Source organism: Vitis riparia, chromosome 15, assembly GCF_004353265.1.
Source record: "Vitis riparia cultivar Riparia Gloire de Montpellier isolate 1030 chromosome 15, EGFV_Vit.rip_1.0, whole genome shotgun sequence".
NCBI classification, from domain to species: domain Eukaryota; kingdom Viridiplantae; phylum Streptophyta; class Magnoliopsida; order Vitales; family Vitaceae; genus Vitis; species Vitis riparia.
Window position 1 is genome coordinate 10,620,709 of NC_048445.1, and position 26,979 is coordinate 10,647,687.

A 26,979-nucleotide genomic window follows, 5' to 3' on the forward strand; every position below is an offset into this window, starting at 1 on the left:
ATCCAATCCATAGGGATATATGACCACTTTAAGGTTTTACCCATAGGTTAAAGCCTTTTTTTTTTTTTTTTTTTGGCACAAACTCAATATTCTTTCAAGGTTGAGAGTCCATATGGTATAGTAACTTGGTGAATCATGACAATTGATAACCTTGCGTCATGATTCACTATAGGTCATGTCTAGTGTGCATTATATACATTAGTGCATTCATAATGGGAAACCCATCTCAATAGCTAAGACAAGCCATCCCTCTAATTAAGAGATGATGCACTACAGTCTCTATTGGATTGCTTAAAAATCATAAATTTATTGTGGACAACTTATCTACTTAGAAGGAACCTATGACTTGTATCTTCTATGCAACTCCTAATGTGCCCAAGTCATGTACAATGCAAGAGACATGGGTTGAATGTTCAAATCAATGTCAATACACCAAAAAGATAGTAAGATGACAGTTAAGTCTAACTTTGTTACATCATGTCTTGCTTTTAGGGGCTCAATCCCAATATTTGGTTGTGTTGCATTTGTATACCTCCATAAGCATTAGTGCAATAGTTGACTTCATAAGCTATGCAATATTTGGTTGTTTTTTTAATTTTTTATTATTAAATAAATAAATTATAATTATTTTATTTTTATATTTGATTTAATTTATTGCCAAAAATATAAAAACATATTTTTTTTATATAATCTATATATTTATTAAATATAATAAATATAAATATTTAAAAAAATTATACATATATTATTATTTATTTAATATCATTGAATACACTTAAATTAAAATGGATCATAATTTTAATATTAAATATATTTTAAAATTAGATATATTATCATAATAATATTGTAAAATAATTTATAATGCAACTTAATAATAAATGTACATTTATAAAATTTATATTTTTTTATCGATGTAGAAGATATTATTATCAAATATGACAAATTATATATATATATATATATATATATATATAACTTCAAAATACTTATATAATTTTTTAGAATTTTTTTTAATATTTTCAAAAATTTTATTAATTTTTATGTGAACGATATTTTATATCAAAATATCTTCTGATATATCCGATATATCTTATATATCAATAAAATCAATGTACCAATATATCCATAAAATCGAAGTACCAATATATCCGTAATTATCGATATTTTCATAATTGATTATAACTATTTGGGAATTAAATAAAGAAATAGACAAAAAAAATAAAATAAAATAATAGAAATGCCATTTTCATCTTGAGTTTATCAAGAATTAAACATCTAATAATATGGTAAGAAAAGCGTGGGAAAAGAGATTTTTTTTTTTTTAATAAAAGTAAGAATAAACAGAAATTATCAGTTTGTTTGGACTTTTGATTAAAAACAATATTTTTTTAAAAAAATTATTTTTAATTTTTTTTAAGGTTGTTTAGCATTGGTCTCTATTTTTAATTTTTAAAAATAAGGTAACATAGAGAACAACTTTTAAAGAATAAGTAAAAGTTATTTTTATCCATTTTTAAAAACGAAAGGAAAATATTTAAGAATTAAAAACATCATAAAAAAATAATGAAAATTGAACATGATATCATTTGTCTTCTCTCTCCATGATCCACTATTGATATCGAAAATCTTTAAATATGATATTCCTTTAAATTACATATGTTTTTGCAAATTTCATTTAATTTAATAAAAAATTTCATTAATGAAATAAATTTCAAATCAAACTATACTTTATACATAAAATTTATTATTTTTTTAAAACAATTTAAAATTTAAAAGTTGATTGAATTAGTATTAGAAAGTCATGGAACTCAAAAATGTTAGAAAGTTATATATTAGAATTCATTTTCAATGTTTTGGTTAGTTTCTTCTTTGTATATAATCATATTTTTACAAATTTTTTTACTAGATAAATAAACTCCATATTAAGACTTAATGCATTGAATTCATTAATAAGTCTAATAATTTAAAAAAAAAAAACTTAAAACTCAGATAATGATCCAATTAATACCATAAATTTGTGAACAAAAATTGGTATAAAATGATTTTATGGTTTCTTTTATACATAAGAACTTTTTTTTTTTCACTAAATAAATAAACTCAAAATTAAACAAGACTTAATGCATTGTATTCATTAACAAATTCAGTAATTTTTTGAAATGAATTAAAACTCCAATAATGATCCAATTAATACAAAAGATTTATGAACTCTATTGTTTCTCATCTACATAGAATCATTTTTTTTTTACTAGACAAATAAAATCCAAATTAAACAAAAGTTAATGCCTTGGATCCATTAATGAGTCTAGTAATTTTTAAAAATAATTTAAAAGTCAAATAGTGAACTCATTAATATAAAAAAATTATGGATAAAAATTAGTTTATAATAACTATACTATATGTTTTTCTACAAATAATTACATTTTATAAATTTTTCTCAATTGAGCAATAAACTTCAAATCAAGTGACACTTTATATTGAATTTATTATTGAGTTTAATGTTTTAAAAATAAGTTGGAACTCAAAAAATAGATCTAATAGCTACAAAAACTAATAAATTGACTTTGTTGTTTCTCTTATATTCACAACTACATTGTTTGAATTTTTTCATTAGGTAAATAGATTTTAAATTAAGTGAGAAACATAATTAATGATTTAAATTCCTTAATAAATCTTTTAGTTTTTAAGAATCATTTAGAATTTAAAAAAAAATGATCCAATTAATTGTATATTAAATCAAAACATTATTTAGTACTATGTTTATAAGTACTAAATGTATACACGTAATGAAAAATTCGATTCATTTACACATAAAAAGTTAAGTTAAACTTTATTCATTATTTATTTTAAATAAAATATTATTAACAATTATTATTTTAAAATTATTATTATTATTATTATTATTATTATTATTATTATTATTATTATTCATTTTTAAGAAAAAAAGAATATCAAATTTCGTAATGAAGATATACTAAAATAATAAATATCTTTTTATAAAAAAAATAATTTATGATTTTATTACAATATTATCATTGATATTTTACTAAAAAATATTTATTTTATATTTTAATTTAAAACTAATTTTATCTTTAATAAAACTTGAATTAAATTTAATTAATATTAGATAGATTAAATTTATAATTTTTTACAAAGTAAAATAGAAATTTTTTTTAAAAAAAAGAATTGATCCAAACAATTTTTTATTTTTGTTCTTTATATTAAAAACTGTTTTTAAAAACAAACATAAAAAAACATAGTCAAACTACCCATATATATATATATATATTGGACATGCATTACTTAGTTTTTCTATTTTATATTTTCGAAAATTTATAAATATTTCTAAAGGGATTTTTTTTCTTGTAAATATATTTTCCCAATTTCCTATGATTCTCCTAAATTAATGCTTTTAAAATGACACTAATTTATAGAGAAATATCTCACACAATTAATATGCAAAATATTCACATCCATATATATATGTCCATTGTCAGCAAATTTTTCCAAAAATTCATAAATGTTTCTAAAGGGATCGAGTTTTTTTACTTGTAAATTTCCTATGATCCAACTAAATTAATGTTTGTAAAAAAAAAACATTAATTTATAGTAAAATATCTCCAATAAATACTATGCATATATATGTTTATTATCAGTAATTTTTTAAAAATTATATATTAATACAAATAAAATAATCGCTTTAAAGTTTATAAATATTTGAAAATGGATATTTTTATTTAGCTTGTAAATATATTTTCCCAATTTCCCATAATTCTTCTAAAATTAATGTTTCTTTCTAGAATTTTGATAAAGAATTTACCCAAAATATATATAGTTGTACGTTAAACTGAAAGGGCATTAAATTATCTGTATTCATACGTCAAACCTGGGAAAGAAATTCAAATTTTCCTTCTATATAAAATCAACTAAAATATCGAACTTAAAGTATTAGTAAAATAGTTTTCAAGAAAATAATGATATATAGAGGTGCTTTGAGCATGAATGTTTGTCGTTACATGTCTTTAATTTTGTAAGGAGGTTGCCACGTGGTTGGGACCATTTTTTGGTAAATTAAACATACAAGACTCCATACAACTTATACAAAATTATAGAATTCTTCGTTTTCTTTTTGGGATTTATACATATAAAGTAAATGTATGTTATTGCATATGCTATCTTAAGATTTCGTGTTCATTGGATAATATAACAAAATATCATATACTATCGAAAATAATATTGTAAGACATACATTTTGGGGTATATATTTTTTGGGCAATTTGATGGACGTGAACATTGTTGTGAGTCAACTAGAATTGTATTTTAGAGTTGCTATTGACCGTCGATACTCATACATAAGGAAGCGATAATGGTTTTAAAATAATGTATTCTAATGTGCCACATCAATCCAGGCCAACTTTATTTATCTCTGTTAATTTTATGTTCTATAATTTTGGTTTAGCATTTGTATATGTTTTTAATGAAGTAGGAAAATTCCCCTAACAATTGAGTATTGAGATGGCAATGGTGGAGAAGAGGGCTTTGTGTCTTGATTTAAAGGTGGGATGGAAAAAAGCAAAGGCTTGGCCACCAAGACTCATCACCTATAGCCCTTGAAAGATCTCTTGCAAAAAACACTAGCAAGGTTGGATCTTGCTTTGGATTTCCTACAGGCTATGTTTGGTTTTGAATGGTAAAGAAAGAAAAAAAATGTCAAGGAAAATAGTTTATAATGTTTAGTTTCATTATAAAAAATATAGAAGAAAATAAAATATAATTAAAATTAATTAAAATTTTATATATTTTTAAATTATTTAATTTTTATATAATGAAGGAAAATAAGTAAAATAAGTTTAAAAAATACGTAAAAATGAATTATTAATTATAAATCTATTTTTATTTTCCTTTGTTTTTTTCTCTCATTTTCACTCAAATTTTCCATGAACCAAACATAGTCCTATTGTAAATTAATTTAGAGAACAAATGAAAGATGGTTGAAATTTCGAACCACACCAATGCAAGAGTTTTCAATAAAAAGTGTTTGAAAGGTGGTGTGATTATTCAGTTTTGGAGATAAGAATGAAATAAGAAAAGCCTAGTTGTCCTTCTTTAAATACATTATTGTAATAACTCGCATCCAACCATATAGATATTGTCTACTTTTGACCTAAAGGAGTCATCAAGACTTTAAAACACGTCTACTTGATTAAGAGGAACCCATAATAATATAGTATTAGAAACTTTCTCCCCTATGATATCACAAACACTCTCCATGTAGACACAACGTTCTCATTATATTTCATAGGATTATAGAGTCAAACAGACAAAGTTAATGATTCATACTTATATAGTGTTAAGAACTTTTTTCCCTATTTGAACAGGGGAGAAAGTTCTTGACATTATACGAGTCCCTCTTAATTTACTAGATGTGTTATAAAGCCGTGAGGGTCCCTTTGGGTCTAAAAGGAACGATATCTACTCAGTTAGGAATGAGTCGTTATAAATAGTATTAGAGTCGATATTTCGATGTAAGGGTTTGTTTGGTCTTGTGGTCCCATAATCCCATGGGACACGAGAACGTTGTATTTGCATAAAGAGTGTTTGTAATATCCCACATCGGATAACAGAGAAAATTATTGATACTATATAAATATAGATTTTTCTTAACCTTGTAGATGTATTTTAAACCCAAGAAGTGCCCCTTTGGGCCTAGAGCAGTAGATGCGGGTCATTACACATTATAAAACCTTAACAATAAAATTTGCATGTTTCCTTGACTTATAATTAAATGTCAAGTTGATCCACATGTCTATGAAACTAAATCTTGACTTAAGGAATATCTGTCATGTTAAGCTCATTACATGTGAATATGGATATTATTTTCCTCAAATTTCACATTTTGTCAAGGTAACCATCAAAATACTTGTATAAGTCGTGGTTATTGTCCCTTTTAATATCATACAAGGACAAATATGGACTTCAATTAAGAAATTATCAATCATCATATATCATTTAGTAGTAGTTCTTTCAAAACAGATCTTAAAAGTTTTTATGAATGACTATCTCTCTTTTAAGGTTCACATTTTTAAACATTTATGATAAGTCATTTTATACTTAGGAAACCTAGGGATCAAATATGGAGAGTTTTTCCATTAAAAATATTTTGAAAATCAATTTTTTAAAGTCAAAGTCGAAGTGTTTGAATGCTCTCTCCCATGCATCTCTCCATTTTTGCCATAGTCCTTCAAAAATCTTTACGTAGGCATTTGAATGTTCTTCGTAATATTTCAATTAAGCTTCTTCTAAACCCAACCTCACATAAGTATTTACAATGTAAAACTAGGCCCCAACACGAACTAAATCACAATAATTAAGAAGGAACATCATTAACTCCAAATCAATATGCAATAATAAAATCCCAACTGCATTTATTTATTTTTTTGAGAGATGAGACACACTAAACATTTAAAGAAGCCTAAAATCAGTCTCAATATTCTCCCCTCAGTCCTCTCTGATATTGAATGGCTTATAAACCTCTTAACAAAAATATGAACACTGGCAGAATTTGGGACCGCCCGCGAACATGCAGTTTCCCTGACCACCAGCATGGCTTTTTGTACACAGTTGTTGGCATTCCGTCTGGTCAGAACATAACCCTAGACTTTCAGTACATATCTTCTGAGCTTCCACCACGTACACCATTGTAACAGCTGAACATCATTCACGATTAGAATAAACCCTAAGTCATATTTTTCTATTTTATACTTTTTAAAAATGGGATGGAAAGAGATTTACCACAAGCAACTATGAATAGGAGAAGCACAAAAGTTGGAGGAGCCTTTGCCATTTGATGAGACTTAGAAACGAAGCAGCCAAGCTTTTTCTTCTTTTGTTGGTATCTTTGTGAAGGTGAGGAACAACATTGCATAGGCACTAGTAATTTATAGAGAAGTATCTCCAATAATTGATATGAAAAATATTCACATTCGAATATAATATATTGTTTATAGAATGACCCTAATTATTGGATATTTAAAAATGAAAATTTTTTCACCTTTCAATATACTTTCCCAATTTCCAGTGATTCTCCTAAATTAATGTTTATAGAATGATACTAATCTATAGAAAAATATCTCCAACGAGATGCAAAATATTAATTTACATCCATATATATGTTTATTATCGGAATTGCTTTTTGAAAATATTTCTAAAGGGATATTTTTTTCACTTGTAAATATATTTTCTCAATCTCCCATGATTCTTTTAAATTAATACTTCTAATTTATAAAGTTTATGAATGAATATTTTTGAACTTGTAAATATTTTTTTGAGACAATTATGATTTAAAGTTAGTTAAAGCAGATAATGGATGTAAGGTTCACATATTTAATATAATTGATGTTAAGGATATAAAATATGAAAGACAAAAATAGGCTTTGACTTATATATATATATTCCCATTTTTCTTTACTTTTACTATTTCTCTCCCCTTGTGATCTCCAAGTGTCACATTTATTTGGCTTTTTTAATTTTTTTCTAAAAATATTTTAATATTTTTCATTTTTATTTTTATTAAAAAATTCGAAAAAGGAAAACACAATTTACATATTATAGAAGTTTAGTTATATATTTTTAATTTTTAATTTTTTAAATTTAATTTAATTTTTATATTTTATAATTGAATAAGTTAAATTTTAATCAAAAACAAATATTTTCAATAGTTTAAATTTATTTTTTATTTTTATTTTTACTTTTACTATTTTATTTTATTATTAATAATATAACAATTTAGTAACGTTGTTGAAAGCAATTAATAAAACTTTCATTAAAATTTAATATTAATAATAGTATTTTTAAAATGTAATTTTCATATATTTGAAAGAGGGCAATAACTATTTTTTTAATAGATTTTTTACATATATTTTAGAATTTTCATGCAATATATATATTGTTATTATATGAAATAAAAATCATGTTAAAATCATTTAAAAATAAATTTAATATTTTCATTTTAAATTTTATTTTAAAAAATAATTTAAAGTTATATCTTAAATAAAATTTTCAAATCAAGATTTTACTTTGTATGTGTGTTACTACTACTGATGATACTAGATTGGTTGAGTAGGAGGCCAGGGTTGAGAGGCTTGAGTCCAGGATGAGACATATCAAATTATAGGATGGAGGTTTGACTTGGGATGATAGGGATGGCATACCGGCGGCTAGCTTGCCCGCCAAGTTTTGTATGCCAGACATTGAGCGTTATAATGGGATTGGTTGTCCTAAGATCCACTTGAGACTATACAGCACATGGGATAGATGATGCACATTTGGTGGCTTTTTTCCCCATGTCACTTAGTGGGGCAACTTAGAAATGGTTTGCCTCAGTTGAGCCTTCAAGACTTCGCGCCTAGGAGGATGTGGCTCATGAGTTTCTGACTCAATTTTCTTTCAATGTCGACATTGATGTATCTAGACGAGAGTTGTAGGCCACCAGACAGAGGCCAAACAAGTCTATTTCTTCATTTGTCAGTCGTTGGAGGGCAAAGGTGGCTGGTATGATAGACTAGCTGCCTAAGGAGCAGGATTATATTGATATGGTTCTTACGAACCTACAACCAAGGTTTTCTAAACGCCTTGTGGGCATTCCATTTCAGGATCTTATGAGTCTAGTTCATGCAACTTTTAGTGTTGAGGAGTCCATTGCTCAAGGATTATGGACAGATACTGCTCCTGCCCCTAACAGTAAGGGGAAGAAGCCAGTAGGATCATCTAGTAGGTCTGGAGAGGTTGACACAATTAGTTGTCAACATCAGAGGCCTACACATCACTCACCTTATAGTCCTCCTACAATCAAAGCTCATTTCTCTCATCCATAGTATCAGTATCAATCGGTTTATGTCCAACAACCTTACATTGCTCAGACTAGCATGCAACCACGACCACCACATCCGAGAACCACTATTCCCCTGCCACCTAGACCATATGCACAGAGGCCCGTGAGACAATTCACTCCATTGGGCATGACTTTGACTAGAGCTTTTAAGAAGCTTAGAGACGCTGGTATGATTGTTCCTTTGGCACCACGCCCCTTGTCGCATCTTATTCCTCCTCATTTCCGCTTACATGAGCATTGCTCATATCATCAGATTTAGATGTCATGCCTTTTCTCCATCTGACCGCCATACCCATCCCTGCAAGAACTCCCAAAGCCGCCCTTCTACACGCATGGGGTCCAAACCTGCAAGCTGCCTCCGCCATCTTCCTCCTCATATCCGCCATCGCTCCCCCCGTCTTCATCAAAGGCGCGCTTGTCGGAGGCTTGGAGGGCTTCACGACCTTCCATGCACGCGTGGCGCCGTCATTCTTCGCGCTCTCCGAACCGGCAGCGCCTTCTGGAGGTCGCCAGGCCTCCACCACTTCCTCCGTCCACGCGCGCCTGCACCAGCCACTATGGCGGCAGCGCCTTCTGGAGGTCGCCAGGCCGTCGCCACCTGTTCCGTCTACGCGCGCGCGCGCCCGCACCAGCCACCACGGCGGCAGCACCTTCTGGACGTCGCCAGATCGCCACCGCGGCTTCCCTCTTCGTCGCGCCGCCGTGGCCTCTCTTTTCCCCACGCCGCCGCTGCTCCTCTCTTCCCTATGCTGCCATGGCTCCCTTTGGTGTTGACGCTGCAGGTGGAGACTTCGCCTGAGGGAGTTGCCCAGATGGGTGGGCTTGCCTTGGGCTGTGAAGGGGCTTGTGTTGATGACGGGCTTGGTGTTGCCCATGATGGCTTTGGGCTTGGGCTTAAGTTGGAGCCCAAGCCAAGCTAGGATGAAGATGAAGCCCAGACCCATTTCCAACCCTTCTAACCCTTTTTCAAAAGCCCAAGGCCCATTTCCAACCTTTATCCCATTTTTCAAAGCCTATTGTTATTATTATTAATGTTATTATCACTATTATTATTATTGTTAATTAAACTTTATTATTATTGTATTTAATATTACCAATTCAATTTTTAAAATCTTACTATTATCATTATTTTTAATTCAACTTTCATAATCCCATTGTTATTATTACTATTATTATTACTATTATCATTATTAATTAAACTTTTAAAATCTTATTATTATTATTATCATTATTAATTCAACTTTTAAAATCTTATTATTATTATTATTATCATTATTAATTCAACTTTTAAAATTTTATTATTATTATTATTATTATTATTATCAATTCAACTTTTAAAATCTTATTATTATTATTATTATCAACTCAACTTTTAAAATCTTATTATTATTATTATTATCATTATTTCAAAACCTTATTCTTATTAGTATTATTATTATGATCATCATCATCATCATCGTCCTCACCCTAAGCCCTTCTAATTCACCCTAGGCCCCTCTAATTCCAAAGCCTTTCTCACCCTAGGCCCTTTTAATCCCAAAGCCCAATTCGTATATCCGATGTCCTGAGCCCATTTCCAATGTCCCAAGCCCATTTCCGTAGCCCTGCTCACCCTAGGCCCTTCTAGTTCCAAAGCCCTTTTAATCCCTTTCGTTTATCCATATTATTATTATTATTATCATTATTAAAAATCTATACTCTAGCAGTTTAATTTCCTGAAGTTCATTTATTATTATTATTATAATTATTGTTATTATTATTATCATTAAAAATCTATATCCTCCTAATTTAATTTCCTAAAGTTCATTATATTATTATTATTATTATTAAAAATCTATACTATAGCCGTTCAATTTCTTAAAGTTCATTTCTTATTATTGTTATTATTATTATTATTATTATTATCATTATCATTATTATTAGTATTGTTATTAAAAATCTATACTCTCCCTCAATTCAATTTCCTAATATTATTATTATTATTATCATTATTATTATTATTGTTATTATTAAAAATCTATATCCTCACAATTTAATTTCCTAAAGTTCATTTCTTACTATTATTAAAAATCTATATTCTCGCAGTTCAATTTCCCGAAGTTCATTCCTTGTTATTATTATTATTACAAATTCAATTTTCAAAATCTATACCCTTGTAGTTTAATTCCCTAAAGTTCATTTCTTATTTTCTCTGGCAAATTTCATTTTAATTATCAAAGCTCTAATCTTTTAAAAATTTAATTCCCAAGACTCCAATTTTCCAATAAGCTCTAAAAATCTAATTTACACTCGAATAGTTTTAATTCCATTTCGATTCCTAAATAATCTTCTGTTCTTCTTGATTTTACATAAGCAATAGTGAATTCTTCTTAATCCTAAAACACGGAATTTGTGAGACTAGTTCATGAGTAATAAATTGGGCTTTGGTGGGGGCCCTATGTTCGATCTCTTTCGATTTGTCAACTGTTGTGCTTAGTGTATTTTGCTTGAGCTTCGTTTTGCACTCCGATATGCATGAGCTATATTTTGTATTCATTAATTGTGCACTAACCCTGTTTCTTGATAGCGCATTATGGCTCATGGCCGAGGTACGCATCCACTCCCATTCTAGTCAATCTCTATTGCGTGTTTTGATTCTCATATTGTGCATGATTTAGGTGAGTATCCATTGACTTTCTCTTTGATTGCCACGTCAGTTTCATTGTATTAGTAGAGACCCGACTTTAGGGACTTAGAGGGGTGCTACGGTCTTTTACCGTACCTTCCCGATAAGTAACCTGACCCCCGAGCCCGATCCGGTTTTTCGCAAACCGTCTTTTCCAAAACAAGGAGTCACACTTAGGGTTTTTCTTTCTTATTTTGTTTACCCTTTTAAAAATAAAACAAAAATGAGTGGCGACTCCAAGTCATTATTTTAATAAATAAAATCATTTTTCAACTTAAAATCGAACTCGCGATTGAGTGGGAAACGCATGAGCCGAAATGCGGGGTCCACACATATACTATTGAAAATAATATCGTAAGACATACATTTTGGGGTATATATTTTTTGGGCAATTTGATGGACGTGAATATAAAAATGATATTATTGTGAGTCAACTAGAGTTGTATTTTAGAGTTGCTATTGACTGTCGATACTCGTACATAAGGAAGTGATAATGGTTTTAAAATAATGTGTTCTAATGTGCCACATCAATTCAGGCCAACTTTATTTATCTCCGTTAATTTTATATTCTGTAATTTTGGTTCAGCATTTGTATATGTTTTTAATGAAGTAGGAAAATTCCCCTAACAATTGAGTATTGAGATGCCAATGGTGGAGAAGACACAGTTAGGGCTTTGTGTCTTGATTTAAAGGTGGGATGGAAAAAAGCAAAGGCTCGGCCACCAAGACTCATCACCTATAGCCCTTGAAAGATCTCTTGCAAAAAACACTAGCAAGGTTGGATCTTGCTTTGGATTTCCTACACGCTATGTTTGGTTTTGAATGGTAAAGAAAGAAAAAAATGTCAAGGAAAATAGTTTTATAATGTTTAGTTTCATTATGAAAAATATAGAAGAAAATAAAATATAATTAAAATTAATTAAAATTTTATATATTTTTAAATTATTTAATTTTTATATAACGAAGGAAAATAAGTAAAATAAGTTTAAAAAATACGTAAAAATGATTTATTAATTCTAAATCTATTTTTATTTTCCTTTGTTTTTTTCTCTTAAATTCCATCAACCAAACATAGTCATATTGTGAATTAATTTAGAGAACAAATGAAAGATGGTTGAAATTTCAAACCACACCAATGCAAGAGTTTTCAATGAAAAGTGTTTGAAAGGTGGTGTGATTATTAAGTTTTGGAGATAAGAATGAAATAAGAAAAGCCTAGTTGTCCTTCTTTAAATACATTATTGTAATAACTCACACCCAACCATGTATATATTGCCTACTTTTGACCTAAAGGAGTCATCAAGACTTTAAAACAGGTCTACTTCATTAAGAGGAACCCATAATAATATAGTATTAGAAACTTTCTCCCCTATGATATCACAAACACCCTCCATGTAAACACAACATCCTCATTGTGTTTCATAGGATTATAGTCAAACAAACAAAGTTAATGATTCATCCTTATATAGTGTTACAAACTTTTTTCCCTATTTGAACATGGGAGAAAGTTTTTGACATTATACGAGTCCCTCTTAATTTACTAGATGTGTTATAAAGCCGTGAAGGTCCCTTTGGGTCTACAAAGAACAATATTTACTGAATTAAGAATGAGTCATTATAAATAGTATTAGAGCTGATATTCCGATGTAAGGGTTTGTTTAGTCTCTTGGTCCCATAATCCCATGAGACACGAGAACGTTGTATTTGCATGAGGGGTGTTTGTAATATCCGATATCGGATAACAGAGAAAATTATTGATACTATATAAATATAGACTTTTCTTAACCTTGTAGATGTATTTTAAACCCAAGAAGGCCCCTTTGGGCCCAGAGCAGTAGGTGCGGGTCATTACACATTACAAAACCTTAACAATAAAATTTGCATGTTTCCTTGACTTATAATTAAATGTCAAGTTGATCCACATGTCTATGAAACTAAATCTTGACTTAAGGAATATCTGTCATGTTAAGCTCATTACATGTGAATATGGATATTAGTTTCCTCAAATTTCACATTTTGTCGAGGTAACGATCAAAATACTTGTATAAGTCGTGGTTATTGTCCTTTTTAATATCATACAAGGACAAATATGGACTTAAATTAAGAAATTATCTGTCATCAAATATCATGTAGTAGTAGTTCTTTCAAAACAGATCTTAAAAGTTTTTATGAATGACTCTCTCTTTTAAGGTCCACATTTTTAAACATTTATAATAAGTTATTTTATACTTAGGAAACCCTAGGGATCAAATAGGAAGAGTTTTTCCATTAAAAATATTTTGAAAATCAATTTTTTAAAGTCAAAGTCGAAGTGTTTGAATGCTCTCTCCCATGCATCTCTCCATTTTTGCCATAGTCCTTCAAAAATCTTTACGTAGGCATTTGAATGTTCTTCGTAATATTTCAATTAAGCTTCTTATAAACCCAACCTCACATAAGTATTTACAATGTAAAACTAGGCCCCAACACGAACTAAATCACAATAATTAAGAAGGAACATCATTAACTCCAAATCAATATGCAATAATAAAATCCCAACTGCATTTATTTATTTTTTTGAGAGATGAGACACACTAAACATTTAAAGAAGCCTAAAATCAGTCTCAATATTCTCCCCTCAGTCCTCTCTGATATTGAATGGCTTATAAACCTCTTAACAAAAATATGAACACTGGCAGAATTTGGGACCGCCCGCGAACATGCAGTTTCCCTGACCACCAGCATGGCTTTTTGTACACAGTTGTTGGCATTCCGTCTGGTCAGAACATAACCCTAGACTTTCAGTACATATCTTCTGAGCTTCCACCACGTACACCATTGTAACAGCTGAACATCATTCACGATTAGAATAAACCCTAAGTCATATTTTTCTATTTTATACTTTTTAAAAATGGGATGGAAAGAGATTTACCACAAGCAACTATGAATAGGAGAAGCACAAAAGTTGGAGGAGCCTTTGCCATTTGATGAGACTTAGAAACGAAGCAGCCAAGCTTTTTCTTCTTTTGTTGGTATCTTTGTGAAGGTGAGGAACAACATTGCATAGGCACTAGTAATTTATAGAGAAGTATCTCCAATAATTGATATGAAAAATATTCACATTCGAATATAATATATTGTTTATAGAATGACCCTAATTATTGGATATTTAAAAATGAAAATTTTTTCACCTTTCAATATACTTTCCCAATTTCCAGTGATTCTCCTAAATTAATGTTTATAGAATGATACTAATCTATAGAAAAATATCTCCAACGAGATGCAAAATATTAATTTACATCCATATATATGTTTTTTTATCGGAATTGCTTTTTGAAAATATTTCTAAAGGGATATTTTTTTCACTTGTAAATATATTTTCTCAATCTCCCATGATTCTTTTAAATTAATACTTCTAATTTATAAAGTTTATGAATGAATATTTTTGAACTTGTAAATATTTTTTTGAGACAATTATGATTTAAAGTTAGTTAAAGCAGATAATGGATGTAAGGTTCACATATTTAATATAATTGATGTTAAGGACATAAAATATGAAAGACAAAAATAGGCTTTGACTTATATATATATTCCCGTTTTTCTTTTACTCTTACTATTTCTCTCCCCTTGTGATCTCCAAGTGTCACATTTATTTGGCTTTTTTTAATTTTTTTTTTATAAAAATATTTTAATATTGATGTTAGATTCACATATTTAACATAATTGATGTTAAGGACATAAAATATGAAAGACAAAAATAGGCTTTGACTTTTATATATATATTTTCCCTTTTTTCTTTACTCCTATTATTTCTCTCCCCTTGTGATCTCCAAGTGTCACATTTATTTGGCTTTTTTTTTTCTATATATAATTTTTTTTTCTAAAAATATTTTAGAGTTTTTCCATATTTATTTTTATTAAAAATTTCAAAAAAGGAAAACACAATTTACATATTATAGAAGTTTAGTTATATATTTTTAATTTTTAATTTTTTTAATTTAATTTAATCTTAATATTTTATAATTGAATAAGTTAAATTTTAATCAAAAACAAATATTTTCTATAGTTTAAATTTATTTTTAGTTTTATTTTTATTTTCCTATTTTATTTTATTATTAATAATATAATAATTTAGTAACGTTGTTGAAAGCAATTAATAAAACTTTCATTAAAATTTAATATTAATAATAGTATTTTTAAAATGTAATTTTCATATATTTGAAATAGGGCAAGAACTATTTTTTTTAATAGATTTTTACATATATTTTAGAATTTTCGTACAATATATATATTGTTATTAGATGAAATAAAAATCATGTTAAAATCATTTAAAAATAATTTTAACATTTTCATTTTAAATTATATTTTAAAAAATAATTTAAAGTTATATCTTAAATAAAATTTTCAAATCAAGATTTTACTTTGTATGTGTGTTACCGCTATTGATGATACTGGATTGGTTGAGCAGGAGGCCATGGTTGAGCAGGAGGCCAGGGTTGAGAGACTTGAGTCCAGGATGAGACAAATCAGATTATAGAATGGAGATTTGACTTGGGATGATAGGGATGACATACCAACGGTTAGCTTGCCCGCCAAGTTTCGCATGCCAGACATTAAGCGTTATAGTGGGATTGGTTGTCCTAAGATCCACTTGAGACTATATAGCACAATCATGAGAGCACATGGGATAGATGATGCACAGTTGGTGGCACTTTTTCCCATGTCACTTAGTGGGGCAACTCAGAGATGGTTTGCCTCAGTTGAGCCTTCGAGACTTCGCACCTAAGAGGATGTGGCTTATGAGTTTTTGACTCAATTTGCTTTCAGTGCCGACATTGATGTATCTAGATGAGAGTTGGAGGCCACCAAACAAAGGCCAGACAAGTCTATTTCTTCCTTTGTCAGTCGTTGGAGGGCAAAGATGGTTGGTATGATAGACTGGTCGCCTAAAGAACATGATTAGATTGATATGGTTCTTCTGAACTTACAACCAAGGTTTTCTAAACGCCTTGTGGGCATTCCATTTCAGGATCTTAAGAGTCTAGTTCATGCAACTTTCAGTGTTGAGGAGTCCATTGCTCGAGGATTATGGACAGATACTGCTCCTTCCCCTAACAGTAAGGGGAAGAAGCCAGTAGGATCATCTAGTAGGTTTGGAGAGATTGACACTAATAGCTGTCAACATCAGAGGCCCACACATCACTAACCTTATAGGGCTCTTACAATTAGAGCTCATTTATCTCATCCACAGTATCAATATCAACCGGTTTATGTCCAATAGCCTTACATTGCTCAGACTAGCATGCAACCACGACCACCACATTCGAGAGCCACTACTCCCCCGCCACCTAGACCATATGCACAGCGGTTCGCGAGACAATTCACTCCATTGGGCAAGACTTTGACTAAAGCTTTTGAGAAGCTCAGAGACGCAGGTGTGATTGTTCCTTTGGCATCACACCCTTTGTCGCATCCTATTCCTCCTCATTTTCGCTTACATGAGCATTACTCATATCAACAGATTTAGGGGCATGATATTGAGCATTGTGCGGTGCTCCATCATGCGATACAAGACTTGATTGATTTAGGGTTGGTCAACTTGTTGGGGCCAAGTTTGACCACTAATACCCTGCCTACGCATTCTATACATGCAGTTTACCCTCCTCCTAGTCTTCAGTAGATTGATTTGGATGTCGATGATATTAATGGTCATATGGTATTTTGGGATATTCTGGGTTGAGGACTTGGTTCAGTCAACAAGGGTACATCATTTTGCAGCAGTTTAGCTCAGAACATTTTTCATTTTGATTATGGTCGTCATCATAGTCGTTTCCGTTTTTTCGAGTCCAGTTTTTAGTTCATTAGAGTTATTTTTGTTTTGTTGAGTCTAGTTTGGTTTAGAGTTGTTGTTTATAGTTCATGTTGAGAGTCCAGTTGTTTATAGTCCTTTATCGCTTCACACATGATGTACTCATTGGTTCATTTAGTGATATGATCTTTTTATTCTGAGTATGTGTTATTCTCTTTCTCATAAGTATGCTTTACATATCTTGCCTTGACATGTGTTATGCTTTCGATATGAGACATATTTTCACTTATACATCATGATCACTTTGGCCTGACCTATCATGGAGAATATTGAGCCTATTGACCTAGGATTAGGAGATCGACCTAGGGAGTTCAAGACTGTGATGCATTTCACCTTCTGATCAGAGTAGTACCATATCTATATCCATATCCTGACTTTGTAGACTTGATGACCTACCCATGTTGGGCTTGACATGACACCAACCCTTTGTACCATTATACGACCTTACCATCCTTATTCGCCTTTGTATACTATAATACCATTGCCTATTCTTTCCATCATTTCCTTAATCTGACCAAGTAGAGTCCGAGATGGTTAGACTTGAGGTGAGCTTTGCATGATGATATATGGATCATGATGAGAGAGTGGTTTGACTGCTTGATGATGTTGCTGAGACAGAGGGGTTGTCATGGAGCTTCCAGATCTTAGCCATTGCACATGACTCAGGGGTTTTGGTATGATCAGAGAAACTGATTTTATGAGATGATGGTGAGTGGCATGTGATGATAGAGTGAGCTAATTTTCATATGACATTGATGATTATCACAGAACATTTGAAGTAGGAGCTTTCACACGATTTCAGAGGAGTTGACATGTCCATGTTTGATAGATGCCAGTTTTAGTATTGACCACATGAGATTTTGAGTATACGATGTTCGAGGTAGTGATCAAAGGATGGGTAACCATCATTTCATGAACCCATTTACCCTATTGCCCTTACATATAGAGTTACCTATTGCTACCCATTGAGCCTCACACGAGCACCATAGCTTTTTCTTTCAACACCTCATTTACCTATTACACCGGGTTGGGGACCCCATAGTGCTTGCATGCTTTGATTAAATACATCATGAGTTATAGACCTAGTATACATATTCAGGCCTCATCCTTCACTCTTCATTGTGATATTTTCCACTTTGACATCATCTCATCATTTTTTCCGGCATCACATATCACCACTTGTGATATTCGTTCTCTATCTTTTCTCTCATCATTACTTACTCGACATTATCCTTGTTTCACCTTAAGTGGTGATTTTTCACACGTTACTGCATGGAATATTGTCACTTTCTTTCTCTCCATTCACCCCATGGTCAGTGGTTCAAAGATCTCAGTTTGAGAGGTTATCTTGTTAATGAGGATTCATGTTACATCCGTATGTGGACAGAGTTTGATCATTTGGGTATGTATTTTCATGGGAGGTCATTCATTATTGATCAGAGTATGAGTTAAAAACAAACAAACAAACAAACAAACCTAAGAGATAAAAGATAATGTTTTTTTAATTGTATCATTCTCAATTGAGCACGTGTATGGATATGCTAGTTTGCTTCATTGAGTTTACACTACTACAAAAATTGAAAATAATGACGGTTGAATCCTTGACGCTTTTCAAAAGCATCATTATTTATTAAGATTCAATGGCGCTTATTAGAACCGTCATTATTTAATCTATTATTTTTCAATCCATGGCACTTCTTAGAAGTGTCATCATTTAATAAGGCTTATTTAGGCATTGTGTGTTATCTAATAGCGCTTATTCGAAGTATCATAGCATTAATCCAATACCTTGGCGCTTTAAAAAAGCGTCATTGAATTATGAGTATAAATATACCCCTCCAAAATATTGGCCCCTCCCCACCATCTCTCACTCACCAAACATTCCCTCCACCATTTCAAAACCCCCAAATACTTAGACCAAAATCACCAAATGTACAAGACCGAACGGGAGCTATATGTCACAGGATGCTTCAAATGACCCTCCCCATGGGCTTATATAGGAGAAGGGAAGCTTCTGGAGACTCCTGGAGCCATCTACACTAAGCCATTGGTGGGAAGAGTGTGGAAGGTTCTAGAAATACCTAGAGATGTCCACACATCTCTACACTATGGTGGAAGGTATGAGAGAAGTCCAGAGCTTTCTAGAGAATTCTAGAGATTTCTTGTACATAAGGATGTACATAGATTAGTGTAGGGAGTTCTAGAATATTCTTGATTTGTAAGGAACCCTCCAAGGTTCTAGAGAGTTCCCTTGGTGCCTATAAATAGGTGAGGGCCTCATTTGGCCAAGGCACCACCCAAAATCACTTCCTAACCAAGCAAGTGAGCATCCAAGCACTTGTAAAAGCTTCTTTGAGCAATAAAGAGCTTCCATTCTTTCAAGGGTTGCCTACCAAGCTTCTTAAGCTTTCGAGTCGCAAGTGTCTTAGCCGAGCGAGCTAGGCATTGAGGGAGCAAGGCTGACTTAGCAAGATCAAGTGTCTTGGCTTGTCTAAGTGCCGCACGAGCTTAGTGAACGACTAAGTCCGTGACAAGTGGTATCAGAGCGCGGTTACGAGGTGGGCATAGTAAAGGAAGCATGTCAGGCTCCAACGTGGATGAGTCTAGTGAGCAAACCCGTGGGAGGGAGACCGAGCCTACTGCACGGGGCAGGGGCAAGAAGGATAAATCTCGTGATGCCATTGCCAACATGGAGGCAAGGTTAGCTAAGGTGGAGCTTACCATGGCGGACACTCGGGAGGGGTTGGACTTGATCGAGCAAGGCATGGAGAAGGGCTTAGAGGATCTAAGGGAGCAGATCCAAGACCTTCGTGAGGGGGTGCAAGTCTCACAAGTTCAGCCAGTGTCACACGAGGAGTTCATGTCCTTCCAAGGAAAGGTCTTGAGCATGCTTGCTAGCATGGAGTCAAGGATAGAGGCCTTGGCCACTCGAATGGAGTCCCGAGACCAGGAGGTTAGGCAAGAGTTGGCCATCTACAAGGCTGCTGTGTCGGCACGGGTCATGGCCACACAGGAGGCATCTAGGGTGGAGGTGCCGAAGCCACATGGGTTTAGTGGCAAGAGGGATGCCAAGGAGTTGGACAACTTCTTATGGCATATGGAGCGATACTTCGAGGCTATCGCATTGACGGATGAGGCGGCTAAGGTAAGAACTGCGACCCTCTACCTTACTGACACAGCTACTCTATGGTGGCGTCGAAGGTTTGCCGATATGGAGAAAGGCATTTGCACCATAGAGACGTGGGAGGACTTCAAGAGGGAGATCAAGAGGCAGTTCTACCCCGAAGACGTGGCTTACCTGGCTAGGAAAAACATGAGGCGTCTCAAGCACACAGGCTCAATACGCGACTATGTCAAGGAATTCTCTTCACTCATGCTTGAGATTCCTAACATAACTGGGGAGGAATTGCTATTCAACTTCATGGACAACCTGCAAAGCTGGGCCGAGCAAGAGTTGAGGAGGCGTGGTGTCCAAGACCTAGCCACGGCCATAGCAGTAGCCGAGTCCTTGGTGGATTATGGAAGGGGAGACTCCTCCAAGGATGAGCCTTTCGAGGGTAGCCACGCCATGGGTGGGGGAGACGAGGCTTCAAGGGACCACAATGCTCCTAAAAAGGGATCAGGCAAGATGCCTAACGTCCGAGAAGGAAGGGGTAAGGCGGAAAGGAAGGAGTTCACGCCTAAAACCAAATGCTTCCTATGTGACGGTCCACATTGGGCACGGGATTGTCCAAAGAGGAAGGCGCTTAGTGCCATGATCGAGGAGAGAGAGCAGGAGGATGAAGCACATATGGGCTCAATGCAGCTACTAGGTGCCCTCCAATTCAACCCGAAGCCTAGTACGCCTAAGACCTCCTTACTAGCAGGGGTGCAAGTAAAGGAGGAAAAAGGGGAGCGAGCTGAGGTAGCCCGCACACACATGGAAGAGGTCACCAAGGGAAAGGTGAACTCAATGGGTAAGAGGAAGCAGCACTCTAAGCATCGAAAGCGCACGGGTCTGCATCCATCTGGAGCCTCACGGGAGAAGGAGGTGAAGAACATCCTGGCTGAACGGGTCACCAGGAGACAAGGGGTCCCTCCTGTGATAGAGTATCTAGTCCGATGGAAAGGACTACCCAAGAGGCAGGTAAGCTGGGAACATGCGGATGCCTTGAGAAAGTTCTGGAAACACATCGAGAAGTTTCAGAACGAGGCAACGACGAGGACGTCGACGGCATCGGTGGGGGAGAGTGTCACAGGATGCTTCAAATGACCCTCCCCATGGGCTTATATAGGAGAAGGGAAGCTTCTGGAGACTCCTGGAGCCATCTACACTAAGCCATTGGTGGGAAGAGTGTGGAAGGTTCTAGAAATACCTAGAGATGTCCACACATCTCTACACTATGGTGGAAGGTATGAGAGAAGTCCAGAGCTTTCTAGAGAATTCTAGAGATTTCTTGTACATAAGGATGTACATAGATTAGTGTAGGGAGTTCTAGAATATTCTTGATTTGTAAGGAACCCTCCAAGGTTCTAGAGAGTTCCCTTGGTGCCTATAAATAGGTGAGGGCCTCATTTGGCCAAGGCACCACCCAAAATCACTTCCTAACCAAGCAAGTGAGCATCCAAGCACTTGTAAAAGCTTCTTTGAGCAATAAAGAGCTTCCATTCTTTCAAGGGTTGCCTACCAAGCTTCTTAAGCTTTCGAGTCGCAAGTGTCTTAGCCGAGCGAGCTAGGCATTGAGGGAGCAAGGCTGACTTAGCAAGATCAAGTGTCTTGGCTTGTCTAAGTGCCGCACGAGCTTAGTGAACGACTAAGTCCGTGACATATAGGAGACTTAGCAGTGGGTCATCATCACAAATCCTTGTGATATCCTTCCTTATTCCCAAACCCCCAGTTTCCCAAAATCTCCTTTGTCACCATCATAAAGAGAAAATTTCAAGTGTCGATATCAACAATAAACACTAGAATCCTTTGATACCTCTGCGACTCCACCCTTTTGGTGGAAGAAGTTATGGCTATTCATAGATAAGCACTGCATTCCTCGATCTCGAAAACCTAGAAGGGGATTTTCAGGCTGGAGCCATTATAAGGTACTCATTGTTATGGTTATTGACGTGGGTGATAGTTATAGAGTTCTTGATCTAGATATTATGGGTGAGGGTTGGGGTGGCCATGGGGCATCATCTTGCCTAAATCCATAGGAAAGAGTATCGCATGGGTTGGACTGTTGTTGTGGTTCATGGCAGAGTTGGCCCTAATTGGGGCTGATCTCTAGCAGGTGATTGTTGGTCGTGGGTTTTTGCCGCTTTAGGTTGGAGTTGTAGTTACTGCATCTGATTGGTAAGTCTTTTCATTTTTAAATTGCACTTTATTATCTTGTATTTTGCAATTGGTTTATTAAATTTAACCTTTCGTGAAATGTCAATGTCTTCAATCTTAGTGTTATATATTTTAGGTTTTGAATAGATTTTGTTGGAGTTGTAGGTTTTTAATTATGTTAATTTTGAAGATGCATCTAGGTTTTTAATTATATATTTTAGGATTTGTTTTAAGGTCTTCTAGACCTCTTAAAACTGTCATTACCATCTCATCATAAATATGTTTTATGATTTTTCATTTTGTACACAACATCCAGGGAATATTTTTAAGGAGCTGATATTCTCTAACATAATTGTGTTCATTGCTCTCTCTCTCACGAATGTAGCTCTGGCTGTCATTTCTAAAATTTAATTAGGAGATCTGCTTATGTTTTTTGATAGAGGGAATCATAGGGTAGCCTTTGAGTGGGAATATGAAGTTGGATCTCATCATGAATTTGCTTGGTTGAGATATGCAAGGCTTACATGTCCGGCCTGTGTTGAAACTCCAGGAATTAGCAAGGAAAGTCACTAACAACTATTTTCTCAAGGAAATGGTCAAGCCTCCTACCTGGTTAATTAGGCATTCAGTCTCTTTTACGTGATCTCTTTTCTATTTAGGCCATTTGACCTACTTATGTTGGATTTTTTGTTTTCCAATGATTTTGTTTAGAAGGAGGCATGCATTAGAGTTGTTAATTATTTTTTGGATGCATGCATTAAAGCTGTTAATTATTTTTTGCCTATCAGAAAAGAAAAATAAAACATTTAGAGCCCATTAGTGAGTGGTTTTGAGAGGGTTAGAAAAACTTTCTAATACTTAGAAGCACTTTGTTATAGAAATTAGGCATTTGACAAAAAATTTGAAAATCACTTCTAAAATTCTGGATAATCACGTCATAGGTGATTCTTCCAAAAATAATATATTTTTTTTTGTTATATAACATATTTACCAAAAACAATATCAAAGCATTTTTTTTTTATTTATATCCAAACACCAAGTGATTCTCTTTACAAGTGGTCGTAATGGAAGTGTTATTAACAAAAGTATTATAGACTAGAAGTGCTACAGGCTAAAAGCACTTTAATCAGGGTAACTCTCAAACAAAATTTTTGTTTCATGAAGGTCATTCATGGTAAATAATTTGATTTATTTCTAATTGATACACATTAATTCTTGGATGTAAATTTTACTAAACTCATTGATTTTGTGAAATGGTAAGATAATTGATAGAGATTTTTTGATAGGTAATAATCAGTTGGGTTCTTATGTTTGAATGTATATCTAAAGATGAAGGGATGTCTATTCTTAGTGAATATTGCATCTTGTTATCATAATTAGAAGCCTTAATCACATTTGTTCATAGAATAACTCTTAAACTTTGGGATATAATTTCGCTACTATTTACTTTCTCAAAGTTTTCTTGCTTTCAAGAATGAAAATCAAAACAGAGAAATAAAAGTACTTTGGAGATTCTAATTCACTGCCCCTGCTTATTTAATGTTTTTGAAGTTTCCTTAATGTTTATATGTAGAGATGGTTATGGAAAATTGGTTCAGAGAGAGTTGGAAGCTCAAAGGCATCTTATAGATTCTGGTTCTAGGTCGTTGGGATCTTTCCTGCCAGTTATGCCATCACATTGTAAGTTCCAGGGACAAAATCTTTTCATACAGATCTATGGTTTCCCAACAACATATTACACTATTGGACTTCTTTTCTGGAAAATTCTATATTTTTTGCTCATATGGTCATTGCATTTCAATCATATATTGTTATCATGTTCTCAATAACTTGACTTTTAGACCTAGAACTCCTTTAAAGCAATTCAATGTTCCCAAATGATAATTATCTTTTCTTGCTGCTTGTTGATGAAGAACATTTGTCCACAAACTAAGATGAATATATATAATTTTTCTTTTAGGCAAAGATATTTTATTGAAGAAGTGACTAATAGATGGTGTGCAACCCAAGGATACAAAATGCATATAAAGCCTGCCAATAATTTTTATTTCCTATTTTTTCTTTTCTTACTTGTGATTAAAAAATGTGAAAACTATTTTTAAAAAGTGAAATTATAAACTCTTGTTTGATGTGGAGTTTTTACTCATGTAAAAATTTAAAAGTAAATATAATTAAAATTTTATATAATATACTTGTTATGTCGAGGAATATATTATTATAAAGCATATTATTGTTATTATTATTATTTAAGGTTCTTTTGAGGGGTTCAATCTGACTTTCATTGGTTGTTTCCCTCATTATCTTTCTAATACATTCTTTTTTAAGGGTTTTGGTCTTTGTTGATTTTATTCTGTATTGTACTCTCTGTACACCATCTTATTAGTAGTGATATTTCTTAGGGTGCTCATTAGAAAGAGTTTGAAATTTGTAGTTGAAAAAACATCTGTTGTTTTGAAGGCAGCATTCACATCTAATCAGACTCTTTCTCTATTAAAGAAAAGCGAGCCTCTAATATCCTGATTCTCTCTACTTGATGACATTCAATGATGCTTGTTCCACCCCTCAACAATGGCGTAATTCACCTTGACTTGGGATGAATGCTTTACTTTTTCTCTTCAATTAGCCATGAGGTGTCCTCGAGTTTGTTTCCTTTATTTTTGCTGCAAAAGTTTAAGTTTTCCATCCACCTTATCTGTTTAAAGTTTTAATAAATATTTAAACTTCATTTCTAACCTACATACCCATCTTTTTTTTTTTTTTTTTTTTTCTTTCTTTATTTTTTTGGTTTGTGTGGCTGGGGAACATCATAGGGCCCTCCTTGTCTTGTAAAAGAAAACCTTGTTTAGAAAATCTTGTTGCTCCAAAACTTACTCTTCAAAAGTTTCATTCCTTTATGGAATATATAAGTGGCAGACGTCATGAAGTCTTGCAAAATTAGGTGTCCTTCAAGCCTTCTCTAGAAAATCCCATCTGTCTATGAACATTAATAAAGGTCATGTTGTTTGTATACAAGCTTGCACTTCAATATACATGGAATCCATCCCAAATCAGTTTATTGCAGAGGATATTCTTGAAAACCAGCACGGACTGAACTACTGGAAGGAAATTACTGAGGAAAACACAAGATATGATTAATAGTGATTCACAGCAGATTATTCACTTTTCTCTACCATTAATCTCTGGAACTAAAATATACTCTATATATGTTAGTTGATGTGTCTGTTGCTATTTTCAAATGCAAGTGGTTATCTTTCTAGAATTGATTACATGCATTTTTTCCAATTAGCAATTAAAGTCCTGAATAATGCATTTTGGTTCATCTCATCCACTGGTGAAGGGGTTTATACTCTGGCCTTAGATGGGAAATCAATTTCACAGTTCTGTATGTAAAAAAATTATAATTTTATATTTTTCATTAACTATTTGAGTCTTGACACCTCTTTAATAGAACTGTTTCACACACCTATGCTAAAAATGGGCCTGCTCTCAAGCCAATGATAAGAGGAATGATGAACATAAGAGGTGGTGCCAATTTAGAATACAATTTCTGTTGCTCCATAGATCTATACAATTTATTGCTATAGTTGTTCCTCTGCTTTAGAAATCAGAAGGCTCAATCCTAGTTACATAGGATTCTGATATCACTTTAGAAGATCATGATTGGTTACCCATGTCTCTCTATTTTCTGATCTTACTATTTCCCAATTCTTCCTATCTTCTTCTTCTTCTTCTTATTCTTTTCTTTTTAACCTTGTCCTTGCTCTTCCTCACTTTCTTCATGTATCATCAAAAGGGAATTAATAGTCAAAAGCTTGTAGAGCGTCTTAGTGTTCAGGGAGACTTTGATGCTCTAGTTACTGAATGTCGGCCCCACTTTCTTATTAGGAATTATGTTGTGGCTCAATTTGAGTCATTGCCTCCTTCTCTATTACTTGGTACTTGGTAGAAAGAGATACCATTTTTCTATCAAGGAAATTCTCCTTTTCTTAGAAGCAATGGGGTGGAGAACAAAATCAAGCCAATCATAACGTCCTCTTACATGAGAAGATCTTCTCTTGCACATTGTTAGTTTCATGTGACTAAGGCCACTTATGAAATATAATCTTTTAGTTTCAAAATAGAATATGGTTTGGATTAAAGGCCAATTTTCACATCCAGCTATTCCTAGATTTCTTAGAAGATTATAATGTTCAGTTCACCATATATGCACTTCTCAACAAGTTGGGTTAAGTGTTGGTGATTTGATTGTATTTGACTGAAGATATACCTTAATTATT